Consider the following 25284-nt stretch of genomic DNA (forward strand, 5'->3'; position numbering starts at 1 on the left):
GAAAGGAGAGACTGAAAGGGCTGACTCAATAGGGGGAGGGCAAGTGGGAGTAGGGAGTAAGATGTATGTAAACTTATATGTGACAGACTGATTGGATTTGTAAACGTTCACTTGAAGCTTAATAAAAGTTAATAAAAAAAAAATCACCAAGGCGTATCATAATCACACTTGCTAAAACCAAAGACAAAGAAAGAATCCTGGGAGCAGCTCAAGAAAAATGAAGTCACATACAGAGGGGAAACGATGAGAAAGCTCCGATTACTCAGCAGAAACCATGCAGGCAAGAAGGCAATGGGATGACATATATAAAACCTTAAAAGAAAAAAATTGCCAACCAAGAATAATATATCCTGCAAAACTCTCATTCAAATATGATGGTGAAATTAGGACATTTCCAGATAAACAGAAATTAAGGGAATATTTAAAAGCCAAACCAAGCTTACAAAAATTATTACAGGGAGTCTTTCGGTTTGAGAACAAACATCAGACCATAGCCTGAATCTAGGATGCAAGATCACACCAGCCGGATATCAACCTAGGAGTGAACTCTCAAGGACTATTCAAAATCAAAAGATTTGCAACAGGGAACCAGAGAGGTTAATCTGTAAATGACAACCACGTCAGAACAATAAAAGAGGTAATAAACTGTGTAGGTATAGAACTTTCTAATGGAGAGGAAGGCAAGGTGATACCAAGTAATAACAGACTGGTTCAAACCTAGGAAGACAAGGGTAAATTTCAAGATAACCACAAAGAAAGTTAACAAAAGGTTCGCAGTTCGAGTCTACCAGCCGCTCCTTGAAAACTCTGTGGGGCAGTTCTACTCTGCACTTTAGGGTCACTATGAGTCGGAATCAACTCGATGGCAAAGGGTTTTGTTTGGTTTTGGTTTTGTTATAAAAAACCAACATCCAACATCATTCTCAACGGAGAGAGGCTGAAAGCATTCCCCCTGAGAACAGGAACAAGACAAGGATGCCCTTTATCACCACTCCTATTTAACATGGGGCTGGAAGTCCCAGCTAGAGCAATAAAGCAATACAAATAAAAGGCATCCAAACTGGAAAGGAAGAAGAAAAATAAATGACCAAAAAGCACATGAAAAATGCTAATTTCATTAGCGATCAGGGAAATGCAAATTAAAACCATAATGAGATACAATTTAACACCTACCACATTAGCAGAAATTTAAAAATCTGGTATGTGTAGCAAGAACATGGAATAACTTCACTAACGCTGCTATTGGGAGTGTAAATTAGTGCAATCTCTTTGGAAAACAATTTGACCTTATTTTTTTATTTTAGTAGAGTTTAAGAGGTGTGTTCCTTATGAATACCAACACTATTGATAATAGAAAAATAAACAACTAGAAACAACACAAAAGTACATCATCTGTAAAATGGATAAGTTCTGGTACAGTCATACAATGAAATCTGCAGCAGAGAAAATGAACTATAGTGACCTACATCTATATGGCAGACTCTCAGGAATATGATATTGTATGACAAAAGCAACTGGTGATTACATACTGTATGACTCCATTTACATAAATTTAATAATATGCAAAAATAAATATCATATTATTTAGGAAAACAAACACATGGTGAAACTATTTTAAAAAGCAAGGAAAGTGATGTTGGAATGATTTGGAAAAGAGTAGAGAAAATGGTTGCACAACTTGAAGAATGTAATCAACGTCACTGAATTGTACATGCAGAAATTATTGAGCTGGCATATGTTTTGTTATGTATATTTTCACCACGATAAAAAAGCAAGGGAAGAATAAACACAACATTCAAGATACTTCTTGGGAGGGAGAAGGGTGCATGGAATCAGAGATGCTGCACAGACTACAGAGCGACTAAAAAAAATGGTCTATTGCTTAAACTAGGGGATGGATGCACGTGCATTTGTTGTACACCCTTGTTACGGACTGAATTGTGTCTCCCAGAAAAATGTGTTGTAAATCCTAACTTTTATGCCTATGGTTATAATCCCGCTTAGGAATGGGTTTCTTTCTTATGTTAATGAGGCAGTGTTTGTGTAGAGTGTTGTCTTGAGTCAATCTCTTTTGAGATACAAAAGAGCTGAAACAAGCAAGCAAGATAAGTGAGATGGGGGAAGAGAGATGCCAAGCCACATGAAGATCACCCCAGGAGAGAAGCTCAAATAGACAAGGACTTTCCCCCAGAGCCGACAGAAAGTCTTCCTCTAGAGCCAGTGCCCTGAATTTGGACTTCTAGCCTCCTAAACTGTGAGAAAATAAATTTTTGCTTGTTAAAGCCACCCACTTGTGGTATTTCTGTTATAGCAGCACTAGATAACTAAGACAATCCTACACAATATTTCATATTCTTTTGCATATACCAAAAATTTGATTTTAAAGGGAAGAAAGTATTTTCCAGGGCCCTGTTCCAGGCTCTCATACGCTTTAGGAGACCCAGGCTGCCTCTAACATTCTTAGTCTCTCTGGAAACACAGCCTCTGAGTTGTCCCTCCTTGCCCTTCAGCTTCAGTCTCTCCCTTCTCTCCACGGACCCACTTTCTCTGCTCACTCATCTGGCCACATGACCTAGACATGGCTGGCCACCCCTGAATGGTAGCCTCGACCCTCCCACTCTCAAGACTGGAAGTCAAGCTCAAACAGCAGAATCTCTGTATTCCTATTCCAAATTCCTAGGAAAGTGACCCTAATTGTCCTAGGTAGGGTCTGGTGTCCACCCTGATTCTAATCAGCAGTGGACGGTGGGTTAGGAATAGGAGGAACGTAGAACTGCCCCTTCTAAGACTGGGGAAGGTGAAGGTTTTAAGAGATGACTATTTCTGATGCACTAGGGACAAAAACGTGTTTCTTCCAGCCTACGTAAGCATCTTTGCAAGTCATGTTATCCAGGTGTCTCTCAACCTGCTGTTCTGCTCCACTGGCCCCCACTCTCCATCTTCCATCTCTCAGTTCTCCTTTTCCCTGCTCATTGCATGGCATGAATGAAGTGTCTGCAGATTAAAAAGGACCAGCCATGGCCTTTCCTCCTGATTCTACAACAGTCTGTGTAGCATTACTAGCACCACAATCATATACACAAATGTTCTTTTTAAATATCAAAAATGTTCGGCAGTTACTGTTGTTGTTAGGTGCTGTCGAGTCGATTCAAACTCGTAGCAACCCTACGTACCACAAAACCAAACACTGCCCGGTCCTGTGCTGTCCTTACAATTGTTGTTATACTTGACCCCACTGTTGCAGCCACTGTGTCAATCCATCTCATTGAGGGTCTTCCTCTTTTCCGCTGACCCTGTAATTTACCAAGTACGATCGACTTGACGGCACTGGGTTGGCTGGGGATGTCATTCTCCAGGGACTGATCCCTCCTGACAACACGTCCAAAGTAAGTAAGACACAGTCTCTCCATCCTTGCTTCTAAGGAGCACTCTGGTTGTACTTTTTCCAAGACAGATTTGTTCGTTGGTAGTTACTAGTTTAAAGATACCCATTCAGGCGATCCACTCAAAATATTTATTGAGCATCTATTAGATACCGTATAATGTTCTATGGTCTCGAACAGTGAATAAAGCACCCAAAATTCTCTGTCCTTATAGAATTTGCAGTGTCGTGGGGGAAATGTGCAATAAAAATAAATACAAATCTACCACGTTAGTGACAAACACTTATAAAAAAAAAAAAAACAGAGAAGGCAGATAGGAAGGGTCAAGTGTATAGGGGTGGTTCAGAAATTGTGCTCATGTCTATCTTAACTTGTTGTTATAATGAAATCACAAAATTTTTAATTTCTGCAGAAAACTCTCTGAGCCCCCAAAATACATCAACGAATTTCCAGAGATCCATTGGACCCCAGCTTGAAAAAAACTGAATTAGAGTCCTCTTTGTCCCAAAGTTGTGTGAGGGTGGGTAGAAACAGGGGACAAAACCCATTGGTTTTGTGTTATACTCTGTGGGGGATGTTTCAAAAACATACTACTAGTACCCCACGTTCTATGCATTTTCAGTGAAACACATCTCCCAGTTTTTGTTTTCAGCCTTTTCTGCCACCCGTGATCCCCAAACACAGACTGATGGGCATTCTTCAGCACTGCCCCATCCCTTAGAACAATGCATCGTGAGCACTACCTAAGTGTTCACTATTATGACTGTTATTGCTCCACAATGACTAAGGCTTTGTTTACTGGCTCGGGTAGTCACATCCAGGTCCTTCTTGCCTTCGGATGAATTCTCTCCTGTAAAGGTCTGGACAGTCTTGGTTGTGAACATCTGTTTCCCTCCCCACACATTCCTTTTCTCTTCCTCTTTTGCCTCTCTTTTCTAAGGACAAGCTTTCTTCTTCGCTTTTTCTTTTTCTTTCTTTTTTGTTTGCTTTTCCTTTTTCCTTTCTTTGCAGCTTTTTTTAATTGAGATAAAATTCCTATAATATTTACCATTATCAAGTGTACAATTCAGTGCTTTTTAGCATATTTACAAGGTTGTGCAACCATCACTACTATCTTTCAAGAATATTTTCATCATCCTCAAAAGAAAACCTGTATCAATTAGCAGTCATTCCCCATCCCCACTCCCTCTCCCCACCCCCGACCCTAGTAACCACTAACCTACTTTCTGTCTCCATGGTTTTGCCTATTTTTGTCATTTTGTATAAACAGAAATATACAATATGTGGTCACTTATCCAAGGACAATCTTTTTTTATGCTTAAACCTAACACATGGTAGGTGCTCAACCAATATTTATTGATCAACCGGGGTCTCTCTCACAAGGAGAGCAGCAAGCCTCTCTTTTCCTTAAAACTATCTCAGTTTTCCTATTGAGCTTTGAGTTGAGTGATTTTTTCAAGCCAGGTTTTACATTGTTCCCAGGCACACTAATCAGAATTTAGTGGAGCCACAAAAAAAATAATCTTGAAATGTCCCTTTTACCACAAAATAAACACCATAGTCCCTTGTTCTTTTTGTTGCAATTTCCTTGTTTTGCCTGGTGTCAGCCCTGCTCCAGGAAGTGTTTTTTTGAGATTATGAACCCACAGGCCAGGCCCTGGATCAGCTGTGACCTCAGAAACGTGCCTCCTGTGACTATTCCCTGTAAGTGCCTGCTGCCTTCTCTCCACTTCCTAATTCACGCCTCTGATACTGCCTTTTTCCAGTTCCCAAAGCTATGTGAAATGCAGAACATCGGGAATGATATCCAGAGTGAAAAATAACCAATCGGTTTTCTTCTTACAGCGGTAAGGCATTTCCAGTTTTCCATAAATATTAATTTACTCAAAGCTGTTCTAGTAACGCTTCTTTTTTGAAAGGCTTTCAGATCTTTCCTGGTAACTGGCATAGCGCTTGAAGAGTTGTTGTTCTAATCCCTTGAAAAATCTCTATAATCTTGGGATGGTATTACCACACCCATATCTGAAATATCAGTTAACATCTATATCTACAACTATTTCTTCATGTTCTGCTGCCAATCCTGTTTTCTATTCCAGAAATCTCACCCTGGTTTTGCGGCACAGGTCAGATGCTTTTCACATGGGATTGTCCTTCCTGAGCTCTTGCACACCTCATTTTGTTGGCTTTGAAACTATTACATGCTTTCTGCCATTTTGAAAGCTTTAATTTTATTACTGTCATTACTGACGCAAAGCAGCCCGAGACAGTAGAAAGGGCACAGGCCGTCCGGGCACAAGTCCTGGGTTCTGGTCCTACTATGTCACTGCAAGACCCTGTGCAGGTGAGTCCTCTTTCCAGGTCTCAGTTTCCTAGTCCTTTTGGGAGAGACAGCGTGATAATCCCCTGTGCTCTAACTCCTTAGCCTGAAACTTTGGCTTGGATACATTTTAAGTGGAGTTCTTGTTCCACACGCGTTTTGTTGGATTCATTTTCTCATTTTTTTTTTTTTTTTTTTTTGGTTTCCTTTTGACTCATTTTGCCACCCCAGGAGTGGAAGAGGAAACCCTGGTGGCGTAATGGTTAAGCGCTATGGCTGCTAACCAAAGAGTCGACAGTTCGAATCCGCCAGGCGCTCCTTGGAAACTCCATGGGGCAGTTCTGCTCTGTCCTATAGGGTCGCTATGGGTCGGAATGGACTCCACGGCACTGGGTTTGGATTTCTTTGGTTTGGAGGAGAAGAAGACGCCCTGGGAGTCCGAGTCTGCGCAGTCTGGCACCCCGCGTCTCTCGGGTCTGCGCGGGACCACAGAGATGCAGGCCCTCCGGGGTCCTAGAGAGTATACCTCGACCGCTAGCTCGCAGGCTGTACTTCCGGTCTTTGTGTGGTCTTTAGGGGCGGGTCGTGCTCGGCACTTTCTCTCGCGGCTCGGGGGCCCTGTTAGGCTTCTCTAGGGGTTCCCAGGGGGAGACGTCAGCTCACCCGGCTGCGGCCGCCGGTCCTGAACCCCCCGAAGACAGCGCAGCGCCAGTCTCGGTCTTTGACCGGCCACGGGGGAGTGGAAGGGCGCGCGCCGGTCCTTAGGGCCCCAGGAAGGCTCTGCAACCCGGTTGCGGGAGGAGTCAGTCCAGGCGCTGCTGCTTTTTCCTGGCCCGTTATTGTTGGTCTTGCCTTCCTTTGCACCACCAGCCGGCGGGGAACTTTCAAAGACTAAAAAGAGGGGGGCATCCACGGTCTGACCCCTCATTTCAGACATCTCTCCGGCCAGCCTGGCTGCAGAATCCAGGCTGACCCCGCTCCTTCCCAGTCTGTGCTGCTGCCCGTGGAAACGGTTTTTAGAAAATCTATAGATTGTTGAACTGGAGGACGAATTTTGGATCCCATCTGCTTTCTTCTTCTTTATTCTTCAACAAACAATAACTTTAGCGTTGGGCTAAGTATAAGGGAAATGAAGATTCAGACAAGATTCCTGCCTTTCGCAGAATAGGACACTTTAGCAAGGAACTGACAAGGTCTTAAAGGTGTGAGAAACAGGTAAAGAGCTACCGCGGCAGAAATCAGGGAAGACCTGCGGAAGTGGGTGGTATTCGGAGGGGATAGGAATTGAATCTGAGGAAATGCAGGCCTCCCACCTCCCCCGCCCCCATCCAAAAGGAAGAACATTCCAGATACAGCGCGAGCGAAAGCACAAAGGTGAAAAAATGGCGAAACCTGCAAGAGGAGTGGTAAATCCTACACCATCCTGATTAATGTTTATTCTGTGCAGGGTAAACCAAAAAACCAAACCCGCTGCCGTGGCATCGATTCCAACTCATAGCGACCCCATAGGGATTCCAAGGTTCTAAATCTCTAGGAAGCAGAGTGCCACATCTTTCTCCCAGGGTTTCCAACCACGTTCCAGTCTTTCTGTTAGCACCCAATTGCTTTAACCACTGTGCTCGGCAGTGGAGATTAAATAGTATGTGACCCCAAATCCTTTGCTGTAAACCCGTTGCTGTCAAGTCGATTCCGACTCATAGTGGCCCTGTAGGACAGAGTAGAACCGCCCCATAGAGTTTCCAAGGAGCGGCCTGGCGGATTTGAACTGCGGACCTTTTGGTTAGCAGCTGTAGCACTTAACCACTACACCAGCAGGGTTTCCTCCTTTGCTTAAAAAAAAAAAAAACCTTTGCTAGAGGTTGTTAAATCCCTTTTGCTAAAAATAATCAAGCCCTTAAATTAAAAAAAAAAAAGCCCCTATTAGGGGACACAGTGTAGCAGAATGAGACCTGAATGCCACTTACTAACCTTGGGCAATTTATTTAACCTTTCTGAGACTCTGTTTCCTTGGTTCTTAAGGGGAAGTAGTCCCAGAGGTGAGATGATAAATGTTAAGCCAACCAAAACCAAACCCATTGCCATCGAGTCAATTCTGACTCGTAGAACTGCCCCACAGGGTTTCCAAGGAGCACCTGGTGGATTCGAACTGCTGGCCTTTTGGTTAGCAGCTGTAGCACTTAAGAACTATGCCACCAGGGTTTCCGATAAGCGTTAAGAGGTGATCAATTCTGGAATCAATAAGGTAGCCATTGAGAATCCAGGCCCACCCTGGGGCCATACGAAGGATGGAGGGAACTGCTCAGCCTTTTAGTCCTCTGATATTTTACTGTTAGAAAATAATATTCAGCCCGTGTTTATTGGCTTCTAATGTTTTGAGAAATAACACTTATTGTGGATGGAGATCTTTCTAAGATGTACGACACCATCCTGTTACATTAGCTTCACAAACCAGGGGATGGAGACCAAGTTGTTCCTCATATATCTTTCTGCACATGATATGAAATGGCATCACTCCGTGTTTTTTTGTCTTATATAATCAGACATCCGGGGCTGTCTTAGTATCTTCGTTCTTCTTTGCACAAACCTCTTTTTGCTTATTTCCTTCTTGCCTTCTTTAGTTCCCTCATTTTAGCTTCTGCTCTTGTCTATTATTAAAATGTTTGTTTCTTCTTTTAGTACTTCCTACTTTCATTTCTTATTTTTCAGACTCGTTTGTGTATTCTCATTCCTTCTCAAGCATATGTGTGCAGTGCAGACGTTCGTGTGTATCGTGATGCACAGATTTCTAAAAAAATCTTCAAGTTCTGCACAATCATTCAAGGCTAATAGGGCTGGAAAAGACTACCCAAACTACGTACTTTGTAACCAGAGCTTCAAGAAAAACAATAATAATCCTAATAAAGTTAGCACAATTAAAAAGACTGAGTTATTAATAAAGGAATATTACAGTAGATTAAGAATTTTCCTTTAAAAAAAGGTAAAAGGAGAAGGTAGCTTGATGGAAGGGACTGTAAGGAAAGGTTGTTTAATTGGAAAAATTATATTAATTGGGAGAATAAGCTTCAAATTCCCAATCTATAAATGGACTCATGGAGTATATATTTCTACAATATATAATAGGGATGACTGTTTATATGTTAGTATTTTAGTCCTCTGATGTTTTACTGTTATAAAATAATATTTCTTCATTCAGCCCACATTTATTGGCTTCTTGCTAATGTTTTGAGAAATAGCACTTTTCATCGTTCTGCTTGGCAGTCCTTCTAAAATGTATGACGCCATCCTGTGTGTACAGAAATTAACTCAAGTTGACTGACTTGGTCAACAGTATGAGTGTCCTTCACACAAAGACGTCCTCAGGGATATTTGGCCCTGCACTAAATGGTCCTGCCTACATGACTTTCTTGGTTTCATTGCACATTTCTTTGAAAAGAAAAACTAAACAGAAGTCTTATATACTCAGATCATTTGTTGTGACAATTAAACAGGAATCCTGCTTTCATGCCAGTTCCTATAAATAGTCTCTGAAGTTTTTAAGTTAAAGTTATTTCTGAGTGACTTGAGAAGTCTGAATTTGATTAAGATGTCATCCTTGGCACAACCCTTTCCATGAACCATTTTCTAAAACATGGTAGAAACAAATGTTTACTTTGTAATGTTCAAAGAGGAACTGAAGCCTGTTTAAAAATAACAAACTCTATCCTTTGCGCAGGGGTTAGTCCTTATTTCTCAAATCTTATTGCTGGCTGCCCTGATGTTGCTTACCTAATTTATATAGTAAATGTAGTTACAAGAATGAAGTGATTGACACACATTTGGTTTCCAATTTTGTTTGGGGCAATGGTTATAAAACTTTCAGTACACCGATTCACTCTGTCCCGTCATCACTAATCCCTTCTGGCCCCACTTAGGATGGTAAAACACCCTTTCTGGGAACAGGTGTGTAATTTCAGTCTGTTCTTAACTACCTATTTCTGCCGCTGGAAAGGTGAGACCAGATGTAAGGCCATGTCAAAGACAATCTATCTTTCAGGGAAATTCTCTTCCCGAGGAGTTCATCTCTGGTAGAGCATTGCCCAGTAATCAGAAACGTCGTGCCCTAAAGGATCCTTTCAACAGCACTAGCCTGTTGCTGAGCCTCCTTGGTTTTGTCTGTTTTAAAATGGGGACATAAACTTGGCCTCCCACCTCACTGAAGATTCAATGAGAGAGGATATATGAAAGCACTGTGTAATCCATGGAGCTCTGGTGGTTGTTAAGAGCTCTGGCTGCTTACTAAAAGGTCGGTAGTTCGAATCCACCAGTCGCTCTTTGGAAACCCTATGAGGCAGTTCTAAACTCTGTCCTATAGGGTCGCTGTGAGTCAGAATCAACTTGACGGCACCAGGTTCGGTTGATCAAGGTATGTAATAATACCCAAAAGATATTAAGCACCTGTTAGGAACCAGGAATGGTAATGATGCTTTATATCTATTATAGTCATCTATCTACCCATCTCTTAAAACTCAGAAAAACCCTCAAAGGCTGAAATTATCATGCCCAGTACCTTACTGAGGAGACTAAGGTTCACAGAGTTGCCAAAGTCCAACAGCTAAAAAGTTAAGTCAGTTTGGCTTCAAAGCCCAGGCTCTTTTCTCACAAGTCCTTCACCAGATATAGGCTCTTGTTTTCCTCTCTACCCAGAAGAGCAGTGTTTAAAGCTGTTAAACGATGGCAGATGGGGTGACAGAAGTAAAAACCCCTGAATAATCTGCTACTTCAGTCAGAATTGACTCGATGGCAACGAGTTTGGTGGGGGCACTGGTGGTGCAGTTGTTAAGAGCTCAGCCGCTAACCAAAAAGGTTAGCAGTTTGAATCCACCAGCCACTCTTTGGAAACCCTGTGGGGCAGTTCCACTCTGTCCTATAGGGTCGCTATGAGTCGAAATCAATTTGATGGCAACAGTTTTGGTTTTGAGCAAAGTTGACTGAGAAGCACTCAGGCTCTCTATTACCTATACTTACATTCTAGAACAGACCCAGGGCCATCTCACCTATGGACTCTATACATTTTTGGTAGTTTTGCTACATAATGGAGGGAAATTAAGGTGTTTTAAGGTATGAAAGTAGTATGATATTGCATTCTGGAGATAGCCAGAGACTCCGTATTCTTTACCGAAGTTCTGTATGACTATATTAGGCCCAAGAAGGAGTCACTCATGCTAAGCCCTATGTCAGGAAACTGAAATTTAAATTTCTGTTTCTTCTAAATGCTCGACTTTCCCAGAAACCTAAACCTAAATTAACCAATTAGGATTTGCCTGCTCAGTTTAACCTAGTTCAAATTTTCCCCTTAATCCCAAATAAGGAAAGAAAATGCCTTCCAGCCAATCTGAAAGTTGCCCAGTATAGCTTCCTTGTTACAGTCTGTTCGTGCCTACAAATACCCTTTTGCTTAGTACTGCTCTTCTAAGTTCTTGTCTGACTTCCACACCAGACACTTCCCAATTCATGAATTGCAAATAAAGCTTATGAGGTCATACTCAAATTTAATCTTGTGGAAATTTTTATTTTTAACAGTCATATTATCAACTAGATTGACAAATGACAAATGGCACGGTAAAACAGGAACTTTCTTTGCTTTTTGAAAACAGCTAAGCAACAACAAACAAAGCAATTTTTAAATAAATACGGAAAAGTCCTTGTCCATAGAGGCTAAAATGTCTTCTTTAGGTTTTGAGATACAGTTTGATTTAAAACCTGAACACAACATGTTTTACTCTTTAGAAAGGTCCTGGAACTCTTGACTCCTGCGCCAAAATAGGCTGGCTGCCCTCTAGGCTCTCGTACAGCTCTCATCTTGGGGTCCGCCTTCAGCAGCAGCCTGGGGAATCCCTTTACCCCTCTCCTGCTCTGAACTCTATCTCTACTCTTTCTTGGGTACTCCTGGTTTGGTGAAGCATATCCTTCAATAAAGGAGACCTGATGGCGCAATGGAGCCCTGGTGGTACAGTGGTTAGGAGATAGGCAGCTAACCAAAAGGTCTGTGGTTCAAATCCACCAGCTGTTCCTTGAAAACTCTATGGGGCAGTTCTACTCTATCCTATAGTGTAGCTATGAGTTGAAATTGACTCGAGCACACGCAACAACAATCCTTTGATAAGCTTCTTGAGAAAGGGGGCTAGAAAAGTAAATATTTTAGTACTTTGTAAATCTAAAAAATGTCAATGTTTCACCTCACAACTATTTTTAGTTTGAGGATACAATTCTAATTTGGAAATCATTCTCCCTTGGAATTTTGTCTTCTAACTTTCAGTGTCGCTGTTAAGAAGTCCATTTTACTTCTTGGCCCTGTACCTGAGACTTGTTCTTTTTTTTTAATTCTGGAGATTTTAAGTTCTAAAATTTCACATTGATGAGCTCTATTTTGTTTGTTTGTTTCCACTCATTCTGCTAAGCATTCAGAGTTCCTGGGTAGTACAAATGGTTAAGCACTCAACTACTAGCTGAAAGGTTGGTGGTTCAAACCCACCCAGAGGTGCCTTGGAAGACAGGCCTTGAGAACCCTATGGAGCAGTTCAACTTTGCACACATGGGGTAGCCATGAGTTGGAATCAACTCAATGGCAACTGGCAACAATGACATCAGTGGGCTGTACCTGGTTTTTATTTTCAAATTTTTTTCTTAAATCGTTTTACTGATATTTTTCCCCTACTTCATTTTTCTGAAATTCCTAAAACTTTCTGAAATTCCTGAAACTCAGATGTTGGACCTTCTGGGTTGATTCTCTTATTTTCATATCTTTTTCAGTGTTTTTTTTTTTAATCTCTTTGTCTTTTTATTCTATTTGCTGGGAAATTTCCTTAATCTCCTCTTCTGTTGAATTTTTCGTTTTTGCTCTCATAGTTTCCATTTCTAAGGCATTCCTTTGACAGAGCATCCTACAGTTTTTTCTTTTATCTCTGAGGACATTCACTGCAGTGTTTTTTGTTAGGTATTTTCTTCTGCTCCCTGCATTCTTGGTTTCCTGGTTTTTGTGCTGTGACCTGCCCTTACAGTAGGGGTTTTCCTCAAATGCCTTGGCTGTCCATTCACATGGTAATGAGGGCCTCTAGGAAGCAGACTAGAAGCCTCTGGTGCGGGCAGAGCTTAGCCACTGATGAGCTTCCCTTAGACTATCTGATGGACAATTGGACTCCTCACTTTCAGTGCCTATAGATCTGTCTCGGTCAGCTTCTCTGGAGGAAAACCCCATAGTCTCCTGCCTGAGTCCAAGCCTGATTGCCTGAGCTCTGGATGCTGAGTGAGGAAAGGGCCATGACCCTTGAAGGAGAGGGAGGTAAAGCCAGGGCTACTTATCCACCATGGATCTAAGATCACACAGCCCTCAAGACACATCGGACTGTTGAGGATGTGGGTGCTATACGCAACACAAGGGGGTTAAATCAGATTTTACCTCCTGAATGGTGAGGCCTTCCCCCAACCCCTGTCCCAGGTGCATGCTTTTTCTGTAAAGGGCCAGATTATAATATGGTCGTATGGTCTCTGTTGCATCTGCTCAACTCTGAGTTGTAGTGCAATAGCAGCCACAGACAATATGTAAGCAAAGCACAGTTAAGTTCTAATGAAACTTTATTTACGGACACTGAAATCTGAATTTTATATAATTTTCATGTGTCATGAACTACTATTTTTCTTTTAATTTTTTTCCCAACAATTTCCAACTAAAATGTACAAACCATTCTTCAATTGTGGGCTGTACAAAAAGAAATGGGAGATTGCTGACTGCTGTCCTAGAACGACATTGTCCAGTGTTTATTGTCAAAGGTCTCTGAACTTTCCTTACCCTTTCCATTAGCAATGCCTCCCAGCACTAATTTTTGTTTGTAGGTATAAGGATTCTCCTTCTCTGTCTCCTCGTGTAGCCTCCGAGATGTGCCGTGGAAATTTAGGTGATTATGAATTGCCTGGGGATGGAAAAGGGGGTAAAAGCAATTCTAAGAGTTGTTGCCAAGTTCTGTCCTGGGGTGGAATAAGTTATTGATTGTTCCCTTTCCCTGGACTTTAACCAAGGTGGAATGTGAGGGGATATATCTGGGAAGGGTGTTAGTTCTGAGACAGAGCTCTGACTCCCAGACATGGAATATGCTTCATCTAAGTCAAAACCTCTGTCTCAGAGCAAATAAAAATTGTTTTAAGTAGGCCAAGTACCCGTGTATTCTCATCTTTCAAATTATCAAGGAAAGAAATCCCACTTTTCATAGTTGCAGGGACAGAATGGGGGTTTGGAATAGAAAAGAGCTGGGTACGGTTCCTGCTTCTGCCACTTATTGCATATCTCTGGGTGAGTCAGTTGTCCTTACTGAGCCTCAGTTTCTATATCTCTAAAATGGGGCTAATCATCCCTACCTCAATGGATAGTTGTGTGGGTTAATAAAATAACCTATATGAAGCCCCTGTCACACCAGTGATGCTCAAAAATGGCAGATATTATCATTCTAATTTATCTAGACAAAGGAAACTCAGAGAAGTTAAGGTATCATCCAAAGGGTACACAGCTAACTAGGGGTGGAGGCAGGAATACAATTTGTTTTCTCAATTCTCCAGCTAAAATTCTTTCCCCTACCCTTATACTGCTTGAAAAGCAGCCTTAGTTCATTTTTCATCGCATTTGAAATGCTAAGGTAGGGAAGTGCCAGATACCAAAACCCCGCCACCTTATGGGGCTGTCAGGTTGTGGGAGATTAAGTCTGTCACCACTTTTCTAACACCACCTCCCTTGGTTTCTGCTGCAGGTGACAGACCCATTCCTCCCATGGTCAGACACTGGGCAAAGCTGACTGTCTCTCTATTGCTTTGGTGTGGTAGGGGAAGCATAACCAGGCATCTCCACCACTCCTCTCCGGCCTCCAACCCACTCCCTTCATGATTTGTCCTCTTTCCCCTGGGTTGGGCCACTCTGCCTGGAGAGTTACAAAGATTCTTTGTAATGTGTTTACCCAGGGAGGAGAGAGAGCTGTATTCCAACCACCTTGGCTCTCAGCCCTGTTTGCATAAAGAGAGAAAGAGCCAAGGATGGATGACCCGGTTGCTTGGGACCCATATTAAAAACATAACCAAAGTCCACAGCCTTGAGCCTCAGCTTCCTTGTTTCTAGGCTACACTTCACAGAAGCAGTCCCCAGGAGCCTTGTACACAGAGAGGCCTGTTTACTTGGCTGGGTGAGAGATGTTTGCACAGGCAGGGAGCTAGCAGCAGCCATCTGGCTCTTCTCTAGCTGAGCAGGGGAGAATTTAAAGGTCAGGACTCTCTATGTTCCAAGGCCTCTGGGGAGGTGACCTCCAAACAACACTGTTTCTGAGATGCTCTTCTGATGGTGGGACAAATTTTGAGAGTGAATATTGACAATCTGGTAAAATTTCTTAAGACACTGCTGTTTTGTATTTTTTCCTTTAATTCATATCAAAACCAAATAAATTTTGTAGAATGTCACCCCCAGTTTTATTTGCAAGGTGGTGGGAAATGCAATTTTATTTATTTAAAGAATGGTGATGGTTGGCACTTATAAGGTACTTTGCACTTCACAAAGCGTTTTCATCTCTCTGTTCTACAGATGAGGATTTGAGACTTAGAGAGGTTAAGTGACTTGCACAAAACCACATCACCAGCAAAAGGCAACAGCCAGGAAGGACTGACTCCAAATTTCATGCTCTTTGTACTTTGCCCCCCTGCCTGCCCATTTGGCTGTAAGGTGAGGTGAGGCATGCAGAGAGCTTGTTCCAATATGCAACCACCTTGCAGATGGCCTCTAAGAGAAAGCTGCAAGGGCATGGTGCCAGAGCTATGAGGGTCTGCCAATGAGTATGACCAGTTGAGCAGTAGAGGCCAAGCCTCATGTGGAGAGCCAAACTGGAGGAAACCACATGTAACATATAGAATGTTAGGTCATGAACCGGAATCAGGAGGCTAGGGAGTGTGCTTTATAGACTCACTGAATCTTCTTTCCAAGTTCCTTTGCCCCTGTCTCTTCTTGGGCTCACTACATTCAAACCTGTACAGATCTACCTGAAGCCATTACCTCTCAATTCCTGTCCTAGCTATTTCTTCCCAGTTCTTTATCCTTCCTTTTATAACCCAAAGCACCAAACCCACCCAACGGACATCATTCCCTGTTTCCTCCCCTTTCTTCCTCTACCTCTGTCCCTTATGATCAATTTCACTGCTCAGTCCAAATTGTTTTGACCTGTCTGGTTGATTAGAACTTCTTTGCCATCCAAATGTCTCAGCTCTGCACCTGCCACCTAAATAGCCCAACCCCAGCACCTGACTCAGCCACCCAGCTTTCTGCCTGGTCTTTTGTTTCTTGCCACTGTCAAATCCTGGCTCTCCTCTCTTCTTTCCAATTTATTTTTGTGACCACCTTTCTGTATCAACTAAGGTGTTACTGTGTTTTGCAGCTTTCAAAGTACTTCAGCATATGTGCGTAATGACATATGTTCATATAGAGTCTCATTTAGAATTTATCTCTTTCTCCCCTTATCTCCATTTATCTCCTGCCTAAGATATTAAAACTGTTTTTGTTTTGTTTTGTAATGTTTTTGTCTTCCCCTTCAATACATCTTCATTCTGCATGCCATCATTCTTTTTAACCAACCTGCATTCAGATCTTTTATTCACTTCAGGATAAAATGTTATTTATAAGCTCTTAAGTACACTTCCTGCTGCAAAGGCCTCACTTCCTTTCCTCCAGAAATTCTGGTTAGCCCTCTTCTTTATCCTCCTGTATTCTCTCTCTACATTCAGTGCCTGTCATAGATTGTTAAAATCAGACTGCGACTCCTGGGACCAGAAGCTTTAAGGATCACATGGAGGGTGATCGACAGTTCACTCTATGACCAACTGCCTGTGTGTGTTTGTTCATCCATTGCATGCTTGCTAACACTGCAGGCTCCTTGGAGCAGTGATGTCCTTGTCTTTTATAAACTACTCTAATGCTTAAGGAAGCTCTGGGTTGGTCCACCTGCTCTCCAGGTTCTACCCAAATCTGAGCTGTGTTCCAGTGCTGTGTGTTCTCTCTCCTCTTCATTTGGCCTATAAAAAAAAAGGGGGGGGAGATATTGCTATAAAGGACTCACCTGTGATTGAAACTCCAGTGATCAGAGAAGTTTAGTATTGAGTACTTCAGTTCCCACAGTAAAGGCTGAATTCCAGAATTTCAAAGAGGGTCATTCAAAATGTGTACAGACCTTGGACAAATGAAGACCAACCTGGGAACACAGCCCAATGTTATCACTATCTTCCTTACTTTGTTTTTTAAAGGTTGAGGAAAACCCACCCCGTCCCAGTGGGGTACCTGTCAGAGGACCACTAGAGTTCTGGTGAGTTCTCCCGTGTCTCTGGAATTAAAATATAATAATAACAGTAGCATTACTAGCTAACCACAGTAGTAGTTCGCAATGTGCTAGGCACTGTACCAGGGGCTTTACATGCATTAACTCCATTACAGCCTCATGACAACCCAGTGGGGCAGATACTGTTAACCAACCAATTGCCACTGAGTCACCTTTGACTCATAGCGACCCCATGTGTGCTAGAGTACAGCTTGCACCATAGGGTTTTTAATAGCTGATTTTTGGGAAGTAGATTATCAGGCCTTTCTTCCAATGTTAGTCTGGATGGACTTGAACCTCCAGCCATTTGGTTAGTAGCTGAGAACATTAACTGCACTATCCAGATGATGTTATAATCCTTGTTTTACAGACAAAGAAACTGAGGCTCCAAAAGTTTAAGTAACTAGCCCAAGAATAAGTAGTACAGACAGGATTAGAATCAAGGCAGTCTCTACACACCACAACTCATACTCTACATACCACGGATATGAAGGATAACAGGTTGGGCTTACTTGGGAATGAGGCCACATGGCTTATTATTATTATTACTGTTATTATGTGTATTTTTATTAGGCACCAATATCCTCATAAACACCCCCATTCAGACCCAGATGTTTCAGCACTTGTGTGACTGGATGTGAACCGTTGTTAGGTACCCTCAAGTCAATTTTCAACTCATAGCAACCCCATGTGGCAGAATATAACTACTTCATAGGGTTTTCTAGGCTGTAATCATTCCAGAAGTAGATCGCCAAAGCTGAGAACAAAGAGGCACAAACTTATTGAGGACACTCCCAGTCCACAGCACAGCCCATCAGAGGTCTCAGAAACCACTTGCATGACAGGCAGAGAAGCTCAGAACCAGTTTTTCTGCTCTCCAAGTCTAGATGAACTTGGCAAGAAGGAGAGAAAGGGCTTTGTGGAAAATGGCTTCTGCCTATTGGAGAATGCCTCCTTCTCTTCCTCCATGGGTAGTCTTCCCTCCTGCCCACATGAAGCCAATGAGGATGCCCCCAAAAACTGGGGGTAGGATGGGGAGGAGTGTCAGTAACAGGGGAAGGCTGGTGTCTCATTCTCTGGTTGCCATTATCTTAGACAGCAAACTTTCTCCTGCTCAGGCAGAGGGAGAGTGATCCAACAAGCCTACTGGTGAGTCGGAATCGACTCGAAGGCAGTGGGCGGGACTGCCTAAGATAAGAAGATGGGCAGGAGGGGGCAGTGCACCGGCACATGTTCCTACAATTTGGAGTTGCCACGGATGCCTGGAGTTTCCCACAGATCAAGTGGACCCAGAGGAGGGTAGCTGGGCTTGAGCCCCACCTGAGGGGTCCTAGCAAAAAGATGTTGTGCTGTGCCTTGTTGAGGGCAATAGCCAGACCTACCAGGACTGAACAGTGAGCAGGCCCCAAAGATCCCCTGAAAATTTCAAACTTGTATTCCATGTGCGGGTATTTGGGTGTCTGACACATGGACTGTCAGTATGTGGCAGACTGTACTTCCCAAAAGTGGCCACAGCAATGTTTCTGGTCCCACATGCACTTCCAAAGCTTCGCCACTCCCCATCAAGAGGTGATGTCTATTACCCCTCCCCCTGAAACTGAATGTGACCTTATGACTGCCTTGAGGAACTGAAGGAGTCCCTGGATGATGCTACCTGAAAGGTTGGCGGTTCAAGTCCACCCAGAGGCACCTCAGAAAAAAGGCCTGATGGTCTACTTCTGAAAAATCAACCACCGAAAACCCTATGGAGCAGTTCTGTTCTCACATGCATGGTGTAGCCATGAGTTGGAAGCAACTTGGTGGCAGCTGGTTTTGAGGAATTGGATGCAGTGAAAGTGATGCTGTATAACTTCAGAGGCTAGGTCAGAAAAGGCAATATGACCTCCACCTGGCTTACTCTAGATGCTTCTCCTTGGATCCTGGCCACTGTCTTGTAAGGAAGTCAGATCACATGGAGAGAACACATGTGGGTGTTCTGACCAACAGCCCCAGCTAAGATCTCAGCCAACAGCCAGTATCAATTGCCAGATTTACTAGTGAATGTGCAAGTTTTCCAATGTGTCCAACCCCAAGCCCTTGAGCCTCCCCAGCTAAGCCAAATGCAACAAATATGAGCTGTCCAGACAGAACCCTGCCAAACTGAAGATCTGTGAGCAAAATGAATGTTGTCATTGTTTTAAGCCACTAAACTTTAGGGTAACTTGTTTCGCAGCCAAAGTAACTGGAACACTGTGTTACTTAGGGAAGCAGTGACAACCAACAAGGAGAGGACAGCCTCACCCTCCCCTTTGCCCGAAAGACCAGCCAAGCCATAATTTAGAATAGGAAATGAGAGGGGGAGATGATCTGCTAGAAGCAGACCACTTACTTCCTCCACTCCAGGGAGAGGGAGAAGTAAAAGAGCACCTAAAGGGGCAGCCTTGCACCCAAGTCGCCTGACCATTACAGAGGAAGGCATGCTTCGCGCTTCAAAATTGGACTCAGCTCTGCTGCCCATGGAGTCAAGGATTTGTTTAACTTTTATTGAATTACAGTCTTGGTGTATTAGCGAACAGGTCTTTTCATGAATATTGCTGTCAAAAAGGTTCATCTTCCACTTCTAGTACCTTCATAGTTATTTTTTCCAGACTGATATTCTGTCTTTGAAGGTGGCCACAAGATATATTTTGTAAAGCTGTCTACCTAAATGCAGGACATTTGGCCCTATTAAATTTTAACTTATCCATTCCTTTGCTTGTTCTCAGAGGTGGGGAGAGGGTGCTTTTTCTACCTTTAACACATTAGTTAACACTCTTAGCTTATCATGCATAAACCTAATGTTATGTCATCAACATTCTCATTTATAGCACTGATAAAATGTTGAACAGGAAAAAACAGGACAGAGCCCAGTAGCCTGTCTCCAGAGACTCCATGCACAGTTCATGTGAATTTTTTAATACAACTTGGATCTGGTAATTCAACCAATTAAAAAATACATCCAACTCTGCTCTTACCTACCTTCTATTTACTCAGCAAGCACTCACTGGGGGCCACACTTCTCCAGCTTGTCACCCTGGGATAAGATCCATAAACTTACTATCTTGTATATAAAGTAGTATCTCCAGGTTATTTGTCCTTTGGACTTTGCTTGAGTGCCTTTGTTAGACTGTTCCAAGATTTAATGATTAAGCCTGTTTTATTCCAGCTACCATCTGTAATTTTTCAGTTTTGAATATATATCCTCCTGGACTTCTAGTTCTAGCCATGTAGCTGACCAGATGAATAGAGGAAACCCTACCAGTACAGTACACCTAAAAATGGTAGGTTAAACACAAAAGACATCTTTTATTAATGCATAAGTGAGCTGATGGGAAAATAAAGGAATTCCTTGGAGGCCAGAAATGACATGAAAGCACAAATCCAGAGGGGTAAGTGAGCCCTAGAGCAGACTTTTGCCCACATGTATGCCAATCTCTGGTATCTAGAACATGCGTTTTAACAGGCCACGCATGAGGGAGACAGGAGACAAAGCCAGAGACCTGAGACCTCTGCCGAAAGTCAGAAACCTCAAAGGGCAACACCCTTAAGGATGAATTAGAATAAAACCACGCCAAAGAAGAAGATGATGGGGTGTGTGGTTGGTTGTGCTTTAGAAAATTCCTACCCACAAGGCCACCCTCACAAAGGTTTGGGGTCTGAAATCACAGTATCTAAGTGGCTCGAAAGATGTCTAGCTAAATTAAGGTTATAGTCAAAGACTTATTAATGTTCCTGGGTACGTGATGGAATCAAACACAGGTTCTCTCTGCACAAAGCAACATAAACCCAGGGCTCAACTAGCCCCCCACAGATAGAACTCCAAAGAACTTACAATGAAAAAGTCAGTATGTACTAAGCACACCTCCAAGGTCCCTACAGCTGATGTCCACTGTGTACTCAGGGATGCCTCCCTTCAGTATTAACTCTACCAGCTTTCACAATATGGAAATGAAACTTGTGAGCTCACAGTTTCTGGGCCCTTCAGAAACATTTGTTTGTTCAGAGCAGCACAGTGTCTCTTTGTAATAGTAAATCATTACGTTTAGCAGTACTTTCAACACATTTACCTTTGAGTTCTTTCAAAACTCTTGGATGGAAGCCACCTAAGCTTGTTAGCTATATTTGTTTGCCAATAGATCTAGACCTTGGGGTAGCTGGCAACTATTTCATATAGTCTCTCTGTCTATCGTGGAACCAGTAACATTATTTTTTGGAGTCTACTGGCACAGTGGTTAAGCGTTCAGCAGCTAACCAAAAGGTCAGCAGTTCGAATCCACCAGCCGCTCCTTGGAAACCCTGTGGGGCAGTTCTACCCTGTCTTATAGGGTTGCTATGAGTCAGAATCAACTCAACGGCAATGGGATTTCTATCCTTCGGAAATAATCAGAGATGTACTTAATGATTTATGCACAAAGATGTTTTGTCTCAGAACATCACTATGAAATTGTCTTATTTGATTATTTACAGGTTTATTGTCTCTTTCCCCCTTATGCTGTCTTCCTCTACTAATTAAGATGTAATAATAATTGTCAAGGAACTGAGCTGAGCTGGAGAGAGCTGATCTGAGCTGCCCAAGTGTCAGAATAGCTGATTAAGACAACAAGCCAAAATGAAAGTAACAGTCAAGGCTTTTATCATTTACTGCAATAGTATATAGCATAAGCAAGAGAAACCCGGAGAAGGCACCAACTCCCCCATTCCATACCTCCCCAGGATCTATGCCTGGTAGAGGGGCAGGTGGATCAGGACAGACATGGAGACCCATCTCCCTGTGGAGCAAACGGCTCCTGAAGTTTTATTGACGGGGAGGCAGGAGTGAGGGGAGGGCAAGGGGGAAGGGCTAAGAATGGAAAAGTACTGAGTACTGTTTTTTTTACTGAGTCAGAATGGGGAAAAGAGTCTTCAGGGTTCCCCCCCTTTCCCCATAAAGAGGTTTCGGCAGACACTCCTGCCTGGGCTAAGAACGCAGATAGGTGAAAGAGCACAGCTTACACAAAAATCTAGAAATAGATGAAGTATTAAATAATTGTACAGTTGCACAGTGGAATATAGATAAATATATAGACATTAAAATGATAATGACTCATTCTGTGTAGCAATATTAAAAACATTAACGATATTATATTAAGCATTTCTACACAAGATTTCACATTATTACACAGGGCTTTTCTAAGTGGCAAGGAACAAAGTTATACTCTTTCTTTGGCAGGGGATTCAGTTTAAGATACACAGGCAGGTAGGGAGACAGGGTCCATTGGCATCTGCAGAAAAGTCAAGCAATGCAGAGAATAAAACAATGTTTGGGGCTTGAAAGATATTCAGGCCTTCTCCTTGTTATCCTGTGGGCCCTTAATATTAAGAGCTAGCCTCCTTCTGTGTGCTCTGCCATTGGGGTGTGCCAACCACTCACTGTCTTTCTTTCTAAAGCTCTGTTTGTTTTTCTCTTCATCTAAACCTCTGCTTACTCATGGCTTCCACTGTTTCCTGGCTTTTAGCACCTAATGGCTCTGTTTACTCATTTCTCCTTGCCCCCAGCTTTCTCTGTGTATCTCACATTTAAACTCCTCAAGAAAGATGATCTAATTGCTTCAGTTAGTCACTGTTGTTGTTGTTAGGTGCCAACCCTGTGTACAACAGAACGGAACACTGCCAGGTCCTGCGCCACTCTTACAATTGTGGCTGTGCTCGAGCCCATTGTTGCAGCCACTGTGTCAGTCCATCTCATTGAAGGTCTTCCTTTTTTCACTGAGCCTCTACTTTACCAAGCATGATGTCCTTTTCCAGTGACTGATCCCTCCTGACAACATGCCTAAAGTGTGTGAGATGCAATCTCTCCATCCTTGCTTCCAAGGAGCTTTCTGGTTGTACTTCCAAGACAGATTTGTTCGTTCTTTTGGCAGTCCATGGTATATTCAATATTCTTTGCCAACACCACAATTCGAAGGCGTCAATTCTCCTTCAGTCTACCTTATTCATTGTCCAGCTTTCGCATGCATGTGAGGTGACTGAAAACACCAGGGCTTGGGTCAGGTGCACCTTAAGTCTTCAAGATGACATCTTTGCTTTTCAACACTTTAAAGAGATCTCTTGCACCAGATTTGTCCAATGCAATGCATGTTTTGATTTCTTGACTGCTGCTTCCATGGGGTTGATTGTGGATCAAGGGAAAACGAAATCTCAATCCTTTCTCTGTTTATCATGATGTTGCTTATCGGTCCAGTTGTGAGGATTTTCCTTTTCTTTATGTTGAGACGTAATCCATACTGAAGGCTGTGGTCTTTGATTCTCATCAGTGTTTCAAGTCCCCTTCACTTTCCACAAGCAAGGTTGTGTCATCTACATAACGCAGGTTGTTAATCAGTCTTCCTCCAATCCTGATGACGCCCCATTCCTCTTCATATAGTCCAGCCTCTTGAATTATTTGCTCAGCATACAGACCAAATAGTTATGGTGAAAGGATAACAACCCTGATGCACAACTTTCCTGTCTCTTGATCCATGTACAGGTTCCTCATGAGCACAATTAAGTGTTCCAGAATTCCCGTTCTCCCCAATGTTATCCATAATTTGTTATGATCAACACAGTTGAATGCCTTAGCATAGTCAATGAAACACAGGTAAACAGTTTTCTGGTATTCTCTGCTTTCAGCCAGGATCCATCTGACATCAGCAATGATATACCTGGTTCCACGTCCTCTTCTAAATTTGGCTTGAATTTCTGGCAGTTCTCTGTCAATATATCGCTGCAGCTGCTTTTGAATGATCTTCAGCAAAATTTTGCTTGCGTGTGCTATTAATGATATTGTTCGATAATTTCTGCATTCGGCTGGATCACCTTTCTTGGGAATAGGCATAAATATGGATTTCTTCCTGTCGGTTGGCCAGGTAGCTGTCTTCCATATTTCTTGGCACAGACGAGTGAGCACTTCCAGCACTGCATCCGTTTGTTGAAACATCTCAATTGGTATCCTTCAATTCCTGGAGCCTTGTTTTGGCCAATGCCTTCAGTGCAGCTTGGACTTCTTCCTTCAGTACTGTTGGTTCCTGATCACATGTTACCTCCTGAAATGGCTAAACTTTGACCAATTCTTTTTGGTACAGTGACTCTGTGTATTCCTTCCAGTTTCTTTTGATGCTTCCTGCGTCATTTAGTAACTCGAGGCTTGAATTTTTTTTCTTCAGTTCTTTCAGCTTGAGAAATGCTGAGTTGTTCTTCCCTTTTGGTCTTCTATCTCCAGGTCTTTGCACACGTCATCATAATACTTTACTTTGTCTTCTTGAACAGCCCTTTGAAATCTTCTGTTCAGCTCTTTTACTTCATCATTTCTTCCTTTTGCTTTAGCTTCTTCACTGTTAACAGCAAGTTTCAGAGTCTCTTCTGACATCCGTTTTGGTCTTTTCTTTCTCTCCTGTCTTTTTAATGACCTCTGGCTTTCTCCATGTATGATGTCCTTGACGTCATTCCACAACTCGTCTGGTCTTCAGTCATTAGTGTTCAACGCGTCAAATCTACTCCTCAGGTGGTCTCTAAATTCGGGTGGGATATATTCAAGGTAGTATTTTGGCTCCTGCGGACTTCTTCTAATTTTTTTCAGTTTCAACTTGAACTTGCATGTAAGTAATTGATGGTCTGATTTGCAGTTAGCTCCTGGCCTTGTTCTGACTGATATTGAGCTTTTCCATCGTCTCTTTCCACAGATGTAGTCGATTTGATTCCTGTGTATTCCATCTGGCGAGGTCCATGTGTATAGTTGCCATTTATGTTGGTAAGAAAAGGTATTTGCAATGAAGAAGTCGTTGGTCTGGCAAAATTCAATCATGCGATCTCTGGCATCTTTTTTATCACCAAAGCCATATTTTCCAACTACCGATCCTTCTTCATTTCCAACTTTCACATTCCAATCACCAGTAATTATCAGTGCATCCTAATTGCATGTTTGATCAATTTCAGACTGCAGACGTGGGTAAAAAATCTTCAATTTCTTCGTCTTTGGCCTTGTGGTTGGTGTGTAAATTTGAATAATAGTCATATTAACTGGTCTTCCTTGTAGGCGTATGGATATTATCCTATCACTGACAGCATTACACTTCAGGATAAATCTTGACATATTCTTTTTGATGATGAATGCAACGCCATTGCTCTTCAATTTGTCATTCCCAGCATAGTAGACCATATGACTGACCAATTCAAAATGACC

At 42.5% G+C, this 25284-nt stretch overlaps 1 protein-coding gene across 4 annotated transcripts in view; it reads left to right on the plus strand.

The window, feature by feature from the left end:
• The first annotated feature begins 5093 nt into the window (after nt 1-5093).
• The window catches only part of ZKSCAN1 (zinc finger with KRAB and SCAN domains 1), a 76325-nt gene continuing 56134 nt past the window's right edge, over nt 5094-25284 (plus strand). For 2 of the 4 annotated variants that reach the window (XM_049904466.1, XM_049904469.1), the window contains exons 1-2: nt 5094-5230; nt 16999-17057. The gene's annotated coding sequence lies outside the window, so the exon portion shown is untranslated. The remainder of the gene's footprint in view (nt 5231-16998; nt 17058-25284) is intronic. The other 2 variants (XM_049904468.1, XM_049904467.1) reach the window with 1 other exon arrangement.

This window comes from Elephas maximus, chromosome 12 (assembly GCF_024166365.1).
Source record: "Elephas maximus indicus isolate mEleMax1 chromosome 12, mEleMax1 primary haplotype, whole genome shotgun sequence".
Classification (NCBI taxonomy): domain Eukaryota; kingdom Metazoa; phylum Chordata; class Mammalia; order Proboscidea; family Elephantidae; genus Elephas; species Elephas maximus.